Raw genomic sequence first — 17404 nt, forward strand, 5'->3', positions numbered from 1 at the left:
ACAGCAGCGAGGAGCAACAGCAGCACAAGAAATAGAACAGGTTTCAAGGGCTATATAGATCCAACATGTTGTTAGTCTTAGACAGAGATAAAAGCGGTCTGGCTGAACAACACACACATCAGGGCACAGAACTGCAAAAATAATCCTTTGGTTTACTATCTTCCTATTCTTTCGTTTGCGGTGAGTGCAAGATTTCCTTTACGTTACGCAGATCCATGCTTACAGGCAGGCTTCTGTGAGCACATACATTGCTCGGCCACCTTGCAGAGACTGCTTTAAAGTTTCCCTGTTTTTTAAAAGCAAGGATTCCTCCATGAGGGTCTCTGTCCCCTTTCTTAGCTGAGCCCTAGGGTTCCTGTTTTCACATGGATAGCTTTGATGTCTGATATCGAGTATTCAGAAATCAAGTCAACATTGAAAATAGCTGACAGCTGCTCACAAGCTTCTCATGACTCCCTTGCTCCACTCATAGCACAACCTCGATCATGGGTTTAACTGCACGCCGAAGGATCACAAGACTCCACAGGTTGACTGTCTAGGCTTAGTTTTAGTTAAAATTATCTGTCTTATGCTGACTGCGCCCCACCTCCTGCAGAAACCATGATCATATGATGGAATTATTTGCAACAGCGTAAGCGAACAGAGATTCGCCAGATATAACTCTCCTTGATTTTTGTGCGTATCCCTCCGCACACCATCTCACTTCTGTCCATCCATCCATCCTTCTCCTGAGGTACAAGGCTTTACAACTATTATTGCCTGGTCACCCCTACCACTACCTGCAGCTGCCCTCCTCCCATCCCTCTAGTCCGTTTGCTTCTGCTCCCTCGTAGCCTTGAATCCAGCACAAACCTCCACAACTTTCACTCAATGGGTCTTTCACTTTGATGCTGCCTTAGCTGAGATACGGAGATGGCAACGCACACATTAAAGAAAACCCCAAATAGTCGATTACCGAAACAAGATACTCCTTGGATGAACTGCTCCAGCACAGAGAAAGGTGGAGGATAAACACAAACAGGTGTTACTCACACCTCTCATAGCGCGTCTGAAAAGCTCTGCAACCCCACTGTGACAAAAGTGGTCTGGCTTAAGTGGTCTAACTCTGGAGAGACTAAAGTCAGAGGACTCCATTAGTACTGTATCCACTGCCATGGATAAAACACGCTTAAACTGCCCAAGAGTATACAGCCATCGAGAAAGACCATCAGCAAATTACTTTATAATGCCTTTTGTGTGTTTTCTCTTGTCATTTAAGCAAGCTCCTAGTCCAGCCTGGTACCAGACCTAACGGACTAATAGGCAGCTTCAATCAAACCAAAACTATGGAAGCCAGAGTCTGAGACTAATATAATCTAGTAGATAAGAAATACCATGTATAAAGACTACTTTTACAGAGCGTCGATGTTTGCCTTCCTTTGCTTTTGTACATTCCTCAGAAGTAATTTGCAAACCCTCAGGGCTCCTTGTGGGTCCAACACAAAGGGCTCTGGGTTAAGGTTTTCAGAGTGCCGCAGGCACGCTCCACACAGGCTAATATTTCCAGAGAGGCTTTGGAAAAAGACATGCAAGGAGACCCACGCAGTTACGTTCAAAGAGCAGTTTTTGCCCTGTCACTTCGATGGATTTGACGCTTTTAGGACCAGCTTTTTTGGTCCATGCTCTGAACAAAGCTTCTACTAGCAGCCTCATTACAAAAGTGGGCACCTAAGCTTATTTTTTTTATGTTTAAGAGCATGCACTCACAATGCCACGCGCCACAAGAGTCCAGCCACCACCCTAAACTCCATATGGAGGCTTTAGTCAAAGAGCAGAGATGTGTAACTGGGGGAAAAAACAAAACCAATACACCCTTCCCCCCACAACATTGCCACTTGAGTGCTCCAGCGAAATAAACAGTTTTGGGAAAAGGTTAGCAAGAGTTTACACTACACATCCATATTTTCTAGGGACTCTGGCAAAGATAAAGCAGTCCAAAGGCTGTATTTTCTATCTCGATGATCAGTCCAGCGATTTCAGCTTCTCACACGATGGATACAGCATTTCTCACTGCCAACAAGAATTGACTGTGCACCTTCAAAAAGATGCTGCCGGTGAAGTTGGTCCAGAGTACGCTGTAGCATCTACTATTACTCTCTCATATTGCAGCGAGGACAATCTTAGAGTCTGTAAGGCTACTGCTTTGCTCACAGATAACGTAACTGTTATCTCTAGGCAGCTTCTACACAAAGCCATGCGGCTTGGGCCTTCTAGCAACAGCTCGATGTTGGGAAACACCCTGAGGTTCAGGTACTTTAACTGGAACCTTCTCAAGAAGTCAAGACGCTCTCACAGACGACACTGCACAGGCTACCTACGTAACGGGCTGTAGGGGAATACACCCGCCAGCAGACAGCGCAAGAAAAATCTCCCTACAAGCAGAAGTTTCCTACTAAATCCTAAGATTGGTTTATGCCCTGAAATACAGGGATTTATATCCCCTGTAAAGCTCTCATTTAATTTGCTATTAATTCAAGAGATTCTTGCTATCCATATCAAATTTCTAATCCTTTTCTCAAATCCCATAAGCCAAGCACTCTTGGCTTCCACGATGTTTTGTGGTAATAAGTTCCAGAGTTAAGGCACTGCCTGGAATCCAAGCACAGGGCTGGGAATCTGGCATTCCTGGCTCTGCCACCCCAGCCACTCCCTGCCGAGTGGAAGGGTAGCAGCTACGGGTGATGCAAGAAAGTCCAGGTAGCATCACATATTTAAAAAAAAAAAACACAACAAAACAAAACAGAAAATTGCAGGTAGGGTGAATAATAGAAAACGTTTAAAGGCTGGTACACGTTTTTCAGGAGTGCCTGCATGACTTCAACGCCCAGGTCATTTAGGTACTTTTGAAGTTCTAATTCATGTTCTATTTCTATAAATTTCTGGTTATTCTCACGTTACACATACAAACGCTGCTCTCTTGAACCCACATCTAGAATAGAACGGTGCCAGACTGGGATATGGTTTGAGCCTGGCCACTTTCTCTGCGCTGCTCGTGACTCTGGCAGACCTAGGTGAGGACCAGGAAAGCTGTTCCTGACACACTTCCCTTCCAACTTTTTTTTTTTTTAAACACACACACGAAAATCACGTATCTTGCCAAGTCTGGCCATCACCAGCCTAAAAGTATTAGTTTATTCTAGTGCTTTTCTCTCCCTCCTAAAGCTGTCATCAGCAGGAAGACAAATTAGTCTTTTAGTTTATGTTTACCATAAACAACTAAGGCGTTTTACGACCAAAGTCTCTAGTCATGCCCAAGGCCGTGATCTATGGAATACCCACATTATGACATTTAGGTACCACTTTTAAGAAGACAGGCTCCTCAAGCTCCCACTACCGCCGGCGGGGAGACAGGTTAACCTGGCAGCCGAGCTAAGCAGAGCTTACAAGTAGGTGCCGTGAAAACTTCCCTTTGTCAAGCGCTGCTTCCTTTGAGTCTAAGGATTCACTGACCTGTCCCCGCAAGCCTTCAGGATTTCTGGAAGTCCGCGGTCACATCACGCTTCCCAAACTCTTTTTCCCGTTCAAAAACCTTTAAAGCGACCTCGGTCGCAGCGGATGTCTCTGTTAACGATGAAAAAGCACGGGGGAAATCTCAGCCCCATCCCCGCGCTGGCAGGGCTGGGGGCGGCCCGCGGAGGTGCAGCGGGCAGCGCTGCCCACCCTGCCCACCTGCAGCCGCCCGGCTCCCTCACGGCCGGCGGGGGGGGGGAACGGGACGTGTTTTCCCACAGCGAAGCCGGATCGCAGGGAGCATCGGCAGGACCGCAGCCGAGCCCGCCGCCGCCCCCTCCGAGCGGAGCCACCGTCCCCGGCCGGGACGCGGCGGAGCAGCGCTGCCTCTCCTCGCCTGGAAGCGGCGAGTGCCGCGCTGAGCGCCCCCCACCCCTCCCGCGCCCCCCGGACGCGGGGCCCCGCGGGAGCCGCTCCCGCTGCAAACTTGGGCAGCCGCATCCCCCCAACCCCGCGCTGTATCGCGACACGGAGCCCTAGGGTGCCCACCCACCCACGCCCCCCACCCCCACCGCCACCCCCTCGCCCCCAGCCCTACCTCGGGGGGCAGCCGGGGGGCTCAGCCCGGCCCCGCCGCCGCGCCCGCGCCTCCGCCGCCGTTTAAATGGGCAGGTTGGGGCCCGGCAGGGAGCATGCGCTGCCGCGGGCGGAGCGGGGCCGGGGGGGGGCTCCGCCGCCCCGGTGTCCCCGAGTGTCCCCCCCCGGCGGGGGGAGCAGCCCCCTCCCCCGCGGGACACCCCGGCCGAACCCCCCCACCCGGAGTGTCCAACCCCCCCCCGCCGCTGCCATTCCTTGGGCAGCGGGGGACAGAGTCACCCACCGCAAATAACTCGCCTTTTAGTCTTTTAAGAAAAGAAAAATCCCCCCCCCCCCTTCTTTCTGCTCGAGAATTCCCCACAGTATGAACAGTTTTCTTGTTTTGTTTGGTTTTTACTAATCTATTCATTACTTGTAATTACTTGGATTGTATGCAAATGGATTCCGTGCTATGGGAAGCTTGTGACCTGGCCCCCGGACATTATTCATGGTAGATGACTGCTTAAAATCACATGGCGTGTGCGTGCGGGAAGAGAGACAGAATATATATATGCTTATACGGAGAGATCAAGCCATTATATCGGTATCTAACTTGCCTAACGCTAGCCCAAAGGCACCAGGAGTTGAGGAAAAATGAATGCTCTTATTCATACACACAGCCCTCGAGATGAGAGCCCTTAGAAAGAACAGCCTTCCTTAAACATCTGCACCAACAACTACCTTTTTTTGTGCGAACGCTCATGAGCGGAGGGGAGGAAAAATGAGGCAAGAATGCAGTTGACAAGAACAGCTGTTCTTAAATTAATGTTTGCAAATGCTCGGGTCAGTTCTTCAGCTGATAGGACACCAAAAGGCTTCTGCTAGTTTGTACTGTTTAAAGATTTAGCCCTCTGTTTTGCAACGTATTCATCCAGCTCTGCTAGCTGCAGAAGCGTTATAAAGATCTAATTTTTTTACCCTTCACAGGGTCCCTCCTTTGAGCGACTTCACACCTCTCAAGGTCAAAAATCCCATTTCCATGTCACGTTTCAGCTTGGATTAGCAGGATAGTCTTGTTTTTGCTGTGAGCAGCTGTTCCCTCCCAAAGTTTGCTGAAAGGACTCACCGTACATGGAAAAAGCAGAGAAGCACCTGCATTCGCTATCACTTGAACTGATGAGAATTCACTCGCTGGGGTGGCTGACAAGGAGAAGTGACACTGCTGTTTCCTGCAAACAAAAAGGTTTTTGGCAGATGCAGCTAGGAACTCACTAAAAAAAGGAAAAAAAAAAAAAACCAACCACACCAAAACCCAACTGAAGAGCTAGGCTACGACTGAAGCTGGTAGTGTCGGAGTCCAAATCTGGGTGAAGTGCCCGTTTTCTAATTAGGGAAGTTCACAAGCAATTAAATAACTATTAGTGCTGCTTTTTGCACCCCCCTCTTTTGCATGGGAGTGAGTGACTCTCACGAGGTAGATCCCAAATGCTGCTGCCTATGCTGAGCTCAAGCTCAGCGTTGTAAGGCTCAGGGGTTAGATTCACAGCATGAACATCAGCTTCCCTATCATCTATTCCCAGCTCTAACTCTGACTCACTGTGTGATCTTGGTTCAGGCACAAGCAGCCAGTTTTAAAAAAATAAATTGCAGGCTGTGGTGGTGGGTACTTCTGGACTGTGCCTGAGAGGAGGCACCGCTCGTTTCACTGGATGCCGCAGCACACTGGCGCCGTTTCAACAGGCTGGGAGTTCTGCGGAGCTTTGCAAGTCGGAGAACAAAACAGCAGCTCCACGTATCACCTATCTAACGACAGGAGACAGGGCAGGTCACAGACAGTCTTGCTGGTTACTCTCAAAAGTTATGCGATAGATTACCATTGACAGTTTGTACCAGCAGCAAAGAGCCGATACCTCCCGGAGACAGGCAGGGTTTGTTGTGCCTCCCAGAAGCGGTGGTCGAGACCAGAGGTGGGGAAATTTGTGTCACTAATGGGCAGCTCACATTTTCTAGATTTACCAGACAGAAAGTGGGTTTAACTGTGTCTTAATGGAAGATGAGATTCTGAGTCACGACACTGCAGATTAGGACAACTGATATTCTGCTACACCAAATACTAGTTCATTCATGCTTCACTTAAATTCCTACTGCATATGACCAGCAGCCCTGAAAAATTTCTCTTCGATGCACTGTAAAAGTTAGGTGCTACTCAAATATTTCAGTCTCTCCAGCTCATTTTCCCTTTAATTACACAGTGATAACAGTAATTACACACTCTGACCAGCACTTGGCAACTTGTTGATAAAGGCTCCGGTCGGTGCGATGTATCTTTACGGCAATAATCTCTTCAAGTTCCAGCGAGACGCTCTGCCCCTCCGTGGAAAGCATTCGTGGCTTCTAGCTGCAGGTTAACACAGCTCTAGTTCCCCCCTCTTCAGCAAGGCGTTTTCACACTTAGCTTAAAGCATGCCTTTATCTCACCTGGCTTCTGTTGTACAGGACTAGCTCCGTGCTGAACTGCTACATCTTGTACGAGTAGCTGGTACAAGGAACGCAGAGGGAACCCTGAGCTGTTCTTGGCACAACTTTCGCCCCTTCCCCTCCATAACACCACTGCTTTCCTTTACTGCCTCGTGCTTGTGGTGGTGAAGTTCTTTGGGACAAGGTCATGCTTTTTTCTAAGCCGACAGAAAGGTATTAGTCCTGCATAGATAAAGAAGAAAACAAAATAAGAACAAAAATTACTCCCCTCTGGAGGAATAGGCACTGAAGTTACAGCCAGAATACGCAAGAGAGCCTAAGGCGGCAGCACATCAGGGACAGCACTTGCATAGCTGTGAGCAGCCACAAATTTGAGTTTCGCGGTCCCCACCACAGCAGGGCCAGCTGCAAGGGCAGCTTTTCCCCTGCACCTACGCAGCGTTTGAGTGCCTGCTTCCAGAACACGGGTGCTTGCCGGCAGGGCCGAGCTGAGGCCTTCCGCGGTCACTTCATAAACGTTACCAGAGGGAAAGAAGATGCGTGTGTCGCCACGGGAGGTAAAATACAGCCCCGCGCTGGTGGAACGTCTGCTCCTCCCTGCTCAGGTACTCCTTCCTTCCGCTACAGCTTTACAGAGCTCACATCTACCAGGTGACAACTCCCTACAACTGAGCAAGACCGGAGTGTGGAAAGACCAGACGTTTCCCAAGCCGCCTTGTGTGTTCCTCTTTCAGCGACCCGGATTTCAGAGCACCTTATACCTTTTCCTGCTGCAGGGCTCCATGCTAACAGCTACGAGGATCCCAGACCTGGCCCCCAGAAGCACTTTGCCAAGGGCCCAGTGGGATCTTCTGTGGAATCAGCCACTCTGAAAATTTAGACCGTGTACTTGGGTACCTAAACATGGCCATAAGAGCCTGACATTGTTTATGCTACTGGTTATAGTCCTGGGCTTATAACTGGACCTAATAATTTTGCTGAAGTAGGACTAGAAGGTTCAGCACATTGCAGGATTGAGCCATCATGGGCATCTGCAAACTAGATTAATTTATCAGAAGGGGGAAAAAAGAGTCAACTGCCATCTCAGCTGCTCATGCCTGATTAGATCATAGCATAGATTTGCCCCGGTTTTATCTAAATCTCGTGTACCCGGCCAAGCAGAGGTCATGGTATCTGCTAGAATATTGACAGGCGTTAGGCACCATCACATGTGGCAAATAAAACAAGGAGCCAGAGAGCAGGAGACCATCTCAGCTTTACCGTGGGTGCAGGGTGTGCTGGGACAGCGCAAACTTCTGCTGCAGCTACAGAGAGAGAATGCCCAGTCCTGATCCACTCTACAGATCTTAATCTTGCTGCACAGAGGGATTTCACGGACGCTCTGATTTACTCTGGAAGCCACAACAGCCCAATTGGCCAAAAGGTAGCTTTAAGCCCATTTTGTGCTTAATTACAGAAAACACTAGTCCTGAACTCGATTGCAGACTGTCTGCTGACTCACAATGCAAGCCTTTTGCTCTCTGTAAGCCAAGAAAATAAACCCGTCCTCAGCACCCCACCCAGGGAGGTTAGGAGTGACTATTTACAGAGCACTCAGATACCAAGGTGGAAAAGCGTTAGAGAAATGCGAGGTAGAAACATACTTTGGTGGCGCTTAGTGCTGTTGCCTCGAGAACAAAGGTGGGAATTCATGCTGGACACTCAGGCTTTTAGAAGGATCTTTCCTGACAAGCTGACGGCCCCAAACCTCTCGTGCCAGTCGCGAGTGATGCTGCCAAAAGATGGACTTTGTATAATTGTGTCTAATGCACCTTTAAAGAGAAAAAGCCACTAGAACAAACAAAAGCAGCGCCCAGCTGCGCAGGCTGTTTATGCTTGAGGTAGCCAGAGCAGGCGGCTGCACTTTAGGGCTTATCTTCGCTCTTTCTAAACAGGAAATGTATTTTTGTCACAAGCATTTCAGGAGAAGCCACCAGGCTAAAACTTTCAGAACATGGGGTGCCAAAAATGAGCATTTCAACTCCCTCACGAGACCTGAGAGAGAGTGGGTGGGTACCCGCAACAGCGGGGATATCTCCTCTAACCACAATGAGAGGAACTTCGCGGGGCCAGGAGGGCCAGCTCTGCTGTGCACCAGGGGTCCTCCGACACATCAGCTGAGGGAGAATCAAGGGATGTCAGTGGGGTTACCCAATCAGCTCTTGTGCACAGAACAGCTGCCACGGTCTGCAAAAGTGAGGAGGGAGGATCTGGGACAGGGAAACTACAGAAATCGCATTTTCCATGGCAGTAGGCGTTCCTCAGTCGAGGCATTACCTCCGGCCAAGCTGGAAGGTGCTCGCTCCTGAGCACAGCACACGTTCTTGGTTTGTCGTCAGAGAGGAAGCAAAGCTGCAACGTCCCACGCGTTTACATGCTTAGCGCCGTCATCGCCAACTAACGGTGCAAGCAGGTGCTTGTCTCCCTGTAAGGCTGCAGGGGGGACACTGTAACATATCAGCATTATGCTGGCTTTGCACAATTTTAACTGCCCCTATTTTGCCATAAGTTTCATGATATTTAGTCTCAAAGCACTTGGAATTATGGATTTGGGGGTGGGTGTTTGTTTTTTCGGTTTCTTTTTTTCCTTCTTTTACTTTTTAAAAAGATCCATTTCCACATCTTTTCATTGTAAAGAAAAGCTTGGAAACATGATTGGCCATAAACTGTCAGAACCAGAAGGCAATTAATGTTGTGGGTGTTTTTTGGTGTTTTTGTTGCCTCTTTTTTTTTTTTTTTTTTAAATCAGGAGTCTCAAGACTTAATCTCATGATTTTTGAGACTCTGCAAAGCCTGTCTCATATTAGAAGGGTTGATTTGGTTACAGATATTTTCTTGTTTGGTAGGGAGGATGGGGTCACTGTGTACCACTTACTGGATTCCAAGGCCTTTGCAGCCAAGCAAACAAACTTGCTCCCTCATCAAAATCCTTATTGATACTGGAACGGCTCCCACTGTTTGCAGCTTAGCATCAACGTTACTGCCCCTGCAGGCGACGCAGAAAGAAAGAAGCTGTCCGTGAAACTGTGTGTATATGAGTGTTGCTAAACCGGGTTTGAAATCTGGGCATATCTGCTATATTTACAGAGTGCAGGACAAACATTTTAGCATTCCCCCTGCTGCTCCCTTGGCTGCATTCTTAACCTCTGCCTCTTCTAGCCAACCTCCTTTCCCTCCACACAGCATCACGTGCACAGTTGCCTTCCCTGCCTTTCAGGATGGAGCCTGAGTTTTGAACTGTCACCCGCCACGCAAGCTGTGGTTGCCCCTTGCCCTGCCAGGAGGACACGGCAGAACCTGGCAGGGAGGGATGTCCTTGCTATGAATGTACAAGGAGAAACAGCCAACCACAACAGTGGCACAAAATCCAAACAGCTTCACTAAGGGGAACTTAGAGAGGAGCCGAACAACGGCTCTGCTAAATCCTCTTGAATCCTCTCCCCCTGCTGTTGCTTCGCTTTTTATTTTTCCCCTCCTTTTGCTGTCACCTCCGGCATGCAGGTAAGCCCGAATTTCCCCCGGCTAAGAAGGAAGCACAGCTCTGTTTCAGTCCCCTGCCTGACAGCAGCCACAGACTCCAGGAGCGCAGGCTCCAGCTCTCTGAACCTCTGGCTACCGTGAACTTTAATCCTTTGCATTGCACAGCCTTGGCCCCCACACCTGGCCTCTGGCCGCAGCGAGCTCTTTAACCCTCTGCACCCCAAGGACAGCCAGGCCCAATGTAGGAAGGCCACTGTAAAGATAAGGATCACTTTGCATCACCTTATTCTACAGCCTATACAGTGCACCTCTGGTACCACCCTGCCTCTCCTCCCCTAATTCATCACTCCTCACCCACCTCAGTGCTACAAATGAGGGAGGGGAGAACTTCCTGGCCAGTGCCTTCAGCAACAGCCGGTAGATGCCCGCTTGGGAAGGGTCCCACTGTCTTCTGATGTAGTTCAAGCTTTCCTCGCCAGAGTGTTAGGTAATTACACGCATCTTGCCCACTTCCTTCCCACTCTTACCCCAAGGGGGTACATTGTGCTACAGTGAAATGAAGAGTCACATTGCCGTGGGGCAAAGGCCAGTTTATGATTTCCAGCTCAGAGAATAAGATTTGAGGGTCCTCCTTGTAAAACAGCCTATTTTGATTCAAATCTGGTTAGAGAAAGCTGCCTACGGATTGAGCTCCTTCCCACCGTGCATGTTTGGTACCTGCAACTTAAAGCAACTCTCCGCTTTGTCCCCCTTTAGCTCTGGCTAAGCTAGAGACAAAGCAACGGATTTCTTTCTGGTTCGGGTGCCAAGGAAACTGTCAGCTCCCATTCAGTCTCCAGGCCATTCCCTGCAACACATTTGCTCAGCCACTTGCAAATGATGCACCCCATGAGCCATCCAGTCAATTTCCCAGGACAGCTTCAGCCAGGAGCGCCAGCCACGGGGCCCTGGGACATTAGGTAGGTAACAGACGAAACCAGGGGCCCTGGTATGCAAGAGGCTGATGACCTTGGCTGAAAAATCACTTACTAATACAAGTCCCTGTGGAACAAGGACAACTAGATGAAAAAGCAGGTCTCGCCGCTGTTCCACTTGGGGGCCATCTCATTTCTTTAATGAAATTCTACTTATTTTTAAAGGGAGATAAAAAGTTCCAGTTTCTTGAATAAAGCAGGGCCTAAACAATGAGAAATGCCTTAGGTTGTAAATCCAAACCCTTTCTTCTAGGGAGTACCTAATGCCACAGCACTGGGCTCACACTGAGGTGTCCCAAGACTCGTTCTGATGGTGCCCTTGGCTTTTCCACCCCGCTCCAATTTTCTTTCTTCCCACCCCTGCTTCTCTCACATAGCCACAGCTCCTCCAGTCGATGCCCTTAGCTTCTGCATCAGCAAGCGCCGCTGCTGTCTGCAGAACAGTTCTCAGCTTCGCCAGAGCGTTTTGTGCAAAATCCAGAGTCAATTCTTTCAGAATAATTCTTTGGCTCCATCACAGGCTTGCACACTTCTGCAGCAGGTGTTCCAGCAGAAAACAAAAAGGTGGTCCTAGGCCTAGATAATAAGAGAAGATAGAACAGATGGAGGTAAAACAACAAGAGGGGAAGTTAACTACCTCGCATCCTAGTTCGGGATGCGGTCCCAACACGCAGTTCGGGCTCCGGGCGTCCTGTGGGTGTGCAGTAGGATCTGCAATCAAAGAGTCGTTGCTGGAGATGGGGCAGTGGGGGGCTCGAGCATGAGCCAGCGCTCACGCTGTAAGACACCGCGCACCTATTGCCCTGCGAGACCGCAGGAGACGTTCAAGACAAGCGATCGCAGCCAGTAAGGGAGGATGGCAGCAATCTGAACAGGGAGAAATTAATTTTGAACGAAAGCCTCATCCACTCTAAAGCAAAGCTGCCGATGTGCTCTGAAGCATCATCATTTTCTAAAAGGAAAGCCCTCAGACCTCTGATTTCCACCCTCCTGAAGCCTTGCAAAATCCCCCAGCCCACATAGCAGCACACAGGTGGAGAGGAAGAATTGCCTCTCCAGTAAAGGAACAAGTGTCTTCCAGCCAAGGAAGTCAGACAGCCTCAATAACAGACTCAGCACTTGCACTTCGCATCGCTGCAAACTCACTTGCAAGATGCTGTTTGTTAGCGCAGTAGCCAGGCGGACGTCCACGCGCCCGCACGCAGCACACCATGCGCCGCTACAGACCCCGCAGCCACAAAACCCACGCGCTAGCTTTCAGCCTGCCGTACTGAACAAGGCCCGAGCTCCCGGCCTGAAGGAGCTGTAAGAAATTACAGGTGTCTAAATACACATTTTTACAGCCTAAACTGAGATCAAACTCCACCCGTGAAGTGAAGAACTATGCATTGATGTGTATACTGCCAGAATGAATGGATTTCCAGGGGTATTTGCTCCGGCAGGTTCAGCTGTTAAGAGTGGTAATGAAGAAGGCAGAGAACTGCCACAACTCATCATTGTTGGATGAAGCAGGAAACCTGAAACAGCAAATCAACTATATTTACAGAAACCACCCCAGCCATATTTGCTGAAAAAGAAATTTCTTGTCAAACGAATTGATCAAGACTAATTATCTATGAAACTTTCAAAGATTAAGATTTCCTTTTTCTTGACTATTTCATTATACAATTGACAGGCAGACATTTGCTTCAGGTAAACAACATGCACCCTTGTTTACAGCACACAGTACAAGTATTTCCCAGCATGTTTATTCTGAAATGCTTGTACTGTACGGACAGGAAGCGATTGCAGAAGACAGACAGACACCCAAGCTACGCTCCTTCCCAGAGCGCTGGTTGGGAGCAGCTGTTAGATAAGCTGCATCTTTACTGGATGGTAAATCCTGCCTTAGAGGAGTTGAGATAATTAGAGATGGAGAATAACGAGGCCGTTCACCAGTCTGCAAAGAAGCAGGAAAGTGATCCTGTAGGACTGGGAGATTCTATTTCCTTAGTTAAAAAAAAAAGGGATTATCAGAAGAATAACGAGAGTTTTTCATTCAAATCCCACAACAGAACAGGGCAAACATGGCTGTCTCAGTTGCTTACCATCATCCCAGGTTCCTGTGTCTCCACAGGTCTTGCCCTTCTCTCCCTTTAATCTCTCTAAAGGCTGTTTTTCTTTCTGTATCACACTTCTCTCATATTTTTATTGCTGTTTGCAGTGCCAGGAGTCAGGAAGGAGGTATTCTAGAACCAGCCAAAGCATCAGCTCCTTTGCTTCTGCTATTCCCAAACAGAATAAAAAAATATTAATAGTGATTACTTGATAACTTTGCGATTAATTCACCTCCTAATCAGCCTCACTATCTTAAATCCCAGGGACGACTTTGACCTGAATGCTAAAAATTGTTCCATGATGAACCCTCGCAAATATTATTATTGACAATTCTGTGTCACTCCCAGCCCCAGCAGCTCAGGAGGCTTACTGAGGGGTCACCGGCATTCAACAAATCACTTGTTTAACAAAGGAAGAACGGAAGAATTGCCTGGGGTCAAGACACACAAACAAGACTTTCCCCAGCAGCGGTCTTAGACAGAGTCCCCCCTTCTTCCATATGGTAGAGCGAGTGCTCAAATCTGATGTAATGAGCACTGTCAGAATGGGATCAGCTACAGAGGACGATCTATTATCACCCACAACCCGCCCCCAACCCCCTTATTCCCTTTTTTTAAAGAACCGAGAAACCTCTTCTGGCATGGATTTAGCTGTCACTTGCCTTGGTTTTTATAGGGGAATTTTCCTCTTGCGGAAGCCTAAACGTAAGAGCTGGAAAAGCTCGGACAGCCTTGCTACCCGAATTAGGGCAGGACTGCTCACTACCATGCCTCCTCTACAGCAGGGCAGCTCAGAAGTCACCAGCTGACAGGCCACGACCATTTCTCAGTAAGAGTCAGAAGGAACATCTTAAAGTGCTCCAGCTGTGCACAGAGACAAGACACATGATTCAGACAGCATCTGAGTCAGCCTCCTGACGACAAATCTCCCTGAGGTGCTTTCTCCTCTTCCTGACTTTTAGCCAGCATTTCTCAACTTTGCCACCACGCGACCCCCAGTTACAAAGAGAGCGGCTTCTCTCTCATTCAGCTGTAGCAAAAGGGTAGGGCTGCGGGGTCTGGCCTCAAGTCTGCTCCTCAGCTACACGGAGGAGATTCCCAAGAACAGAAATCATTGGTTTTAACCAGCTTTCCCTTTATTTTTTTTTGTCAGGGTAACTTCAGATACATACCAACGAGCAATGTGCTGTAACTAGCAGCAAGTTGAGTCCAAGTTTATTACCAAGGCTCACTACACACCAGGACAAACTGTCTATGCTGACAAGTTCTTAACCCGCCGTGCAAGCACAGCCCCCTAGAGCAGACGCAACACATGCCTAGAGATGGCATTTCCCACCCCCTCCTTGTTGCAGGTCCCCATACTTCAGAGAAAAGCCTGGAGAACAAAGTAAGTTTTGAGAAGCATTGCAACAGCAGCGAGGAAAAGGAGGTGGCCGCTTTTTTTTTTTTTAATTAAAAAAAAAAAAATGTTATGCCAATAGCTATTCTGCCAATGCTGCCAGATAGACCGAGTTTATGTTTAAAGCTTGGTTATGTTTTGGTGTCCGCAATGCATTCAAGCATTTACAGTTTTAGGGATTTTTATTTTAATGTATACAACGTTCTACCATCAGATCAGAGAACTCGTCTCCTCGTTAGGTTTGAACTAAAACGTCCAAATGTGCAAAGAGAATAATTCCCTACAGTCTGCTTCCCACTGCGCTGGTCTCAGCTGCTCTCTCCAGCCATATGGATTACTGCTTCAGTGGCATCTACGTAAAGTCGTATCTGGAGAAGCCATACTAAGAGGGAGAGGGCTATCCTTCAGCCAGTCAGGTTTGCCAGGGGTCAAGGGAGCGGGTTTCTCTTCCCCAAATTGTCTTAGGGCCCATGCTGCAACATGGCTTGGGCCCCTCTTCAGAACACTTCAGATTCTGTCCTCACCTACGCTCAGCACAGCTGTCCAGCAGAGACCCAGCCAGCAGAAGGAAGAGTCCATGAATTTAAAGCAGACTGAAGATGTATTTCTGGAAAGAAACAAATACCCAGCAAGCTCACCTTAGATCTGAGCCAAGGCAGCAATATTTAGCACTCAGACAACAGCTCTCTTTTTCAAAGTGATCTATTTATGTTAAAAATATTTGTGTTTGCGTTTAACTGACTTGGGAAAATCAAATAAGAGGTAACGCAAGTTGTTAAACTCTGCAACTTAGTCTTCTACACTTAAAAAGCCCTCGGTGGTGTGGAGAGAAGGAAATGCAAGAGTGAGACCAAGGGCTTGCACCCAAGGATATTTCTCTTCCTTTTGGCACCCTTGCTTGACAAAAGAAGGAAACGGGAAAAGTGTTTAAAAAGTCACTTAAGTGGTTATTATGCATTTAAAGGTGCAAAAACAGTTTAATGTGAATGAGACTGAAAGAACCTGAGTCACTTCCAAATATGAGACCTAGAGGAGTGTCTTTGAGAAGTGTCACCTCTTAGTTTAAAGCCAAGTACTGAACTGTTTCTGGGAACAGAAAGAACTGTTTCAAATGCACTGTTGTATCAGCAGTGAAGTAAAATTAAAGAAGCCCGTTTAGGGAGAGAGAAATGATGGCTTTGTATAATAACCAGGACTATACTCAAACTATTCCTCCCCTTCGTTCATTTCTCAGGAAGTGAAGCAGAAACACAGCGCATGCTTTAGGAGAGACTACAATAATATCTTCTTTATGAAACATTCAGAAGACCATTTATCTAAAAAAAAAAAAACCAAGCAGAAAGAGCCAATTTAAAAAAAAAAAAAATCAGTACTAACTTCATCTCACAAGAAGAGGACAGAAGTTCTCAGACATAAACTACTCCAATTTATCAAAAGTGTTTGAAAATGTTTGTAATTAACAAAGCTAACAAACCCCACTGTTAAGGAAAGCCACTAATTGATAATGCTAACCAAAACCTCCTCGCAAGGCCAGCTGCTTAGTTAGAAAAGCTTAAGGAAAAAAGATAGTGTGACAACAGGAAATTTATTGCTGCTGGAACCGTTATCTTATCTACTCAAAACACAAACGTTATTCAACCTGAAAGACGAGATTATTCAAATAAAATACCAGTCTCTCTTTGAGGTACAGAATTTGCAAGCGAATATAAAGCAAACCCTTGAGTATAAAACCAAACCTATCGATTTGAAGAGTAAATGAAATATTATCAAAAAGAACGGGAAAGGGCTTTGACTTTGTACAAGGCGGTTTTCATTCGCTTTCTGTCAAAAAATGTGCACATGCAGGAGACCAAACTGCAACCACGGTTTAAGGCTAAGGGCTGCATTTGACCTAGAGACTTTAATTTAACATTGATTTTAAAAAGGAACTACCCCTTCCTGGTCGTCTTCATTCATGGGGGAGAGTGCATTCTGACGGCTGCCCGCAGCGGGATAACAGCACTTGAACTTGACCTATATCTATGGAAAGAGGAAAAAAACCCCAACACACACAAAACCATTTCCTGGTCTACATAAAACTCTGAAGCTGGAGATGTGTATTAGTTCATAACCACATCCTGGGCTAACAAGCAGTACTCCCAGATCAAATTCAAGTCTAACCTATCAGACGTTACAGGCACTTCGTGCTTTCCAACCTGCGCACGATGAACAGACACAGACCAGACACCTTCCAGAGCTCTGCGCCCTCCTTCCCCTGCACCCCCACGACAGCCTGCGTACCAAGTCCGCAGGAGTTTAGGTTATTAGCGATACCCTTCTATACTTGATTTATTACATTGCGTGGTACATAGACACCCCCCCCCAAATACCAGTGAAAGAATTAAGACCAAAACCTGTTCACACTGTGGTTTGCTGCATCAAAACTATAGCTAAAACTATGCTTTTAAAAAGTACAGGGCCTTTTCTGGGAGATCTCTCCATTTCCACAAATTTTCTAAGTTGCCTTTGATACGCAAGATGGGCAAGAACAGAACAGCAGCTCTTTAAATCAACTTCGTCCCATTTACTTACTCTTTCAAGGCGACCTATAGGGCCAAAATAAGCTGTGCTGCAGAAAACAGATCTAATCTTGAATTCCACCTTTTGACTTTATTTTCATCCCATAACTAAATACTACCAAAAGAAACACAAACAGGATATTCCTGAGGCAGAATTCTGTTGAAACTTGACAGCTGGTATTCTTTGCCAAGGAAATCTTATCCCCCTGGTTTGGCAGTGCTCACTGTAGTAACAAAACCCTGTGTGTGTCCGCTTCTCAGATGGACGTCCATTAAATGGGAAAACAAATTTTTTTTCCTGGTATTAATTCCTTG

General features: G+C 47.5%; 1 protein-coding gene across 8 annotated transcripts in view; it reads right to left on the bottom strand.

Annotated features, from left to right (window-relative positions):
* The window catches only part of SLC45A3 (solute carrier family 45 member 3), a 42029-nt gene extending 27756 nt beyond the window's left edge, over window positions 1-14273 (bottom strand). For 2 of the 8 annotated variants that reach the window (XM_075115669.1, XM_075115674.1), the window contains exon 1: window positions 4088-4186. The gene's annotated coding sequence lies outside the window, so the exon portion shown is untranslated. Of the gene's footprint in view, window positions 1-3489; window positions 3601-4087; window positions 4187-5191; window positions 5295-5662; window positions 6766-8186; window positions 8315-8859; window positions 11613-13123 lie in introns of those variants that run through there. The other 6 variants (XM_075115667.1, XM_075115668.1, XM_075115673.1 and 3 more) reach the window with 6 other exon arrangements.
* Between the last annotated feature and the right edge of the window lie 3131 nt (window positions 14274-17404).

This window comes from Phalacrocorax aristotelis, chromosome 21 (assembly GCF_949628215.1).
Source record: "Phalacrocorax aristotelis chromosome 21, bGulAri2.1, whole genome shotgun sequence".
In the NCBI taxonomy this organism is placed as follows: Eukaryota; Metazoa; Chordata; class Aves; order Suliformes; family Phalacrocoracidae; genus Phalacrocorax; species Phalacrocorax aristotelis.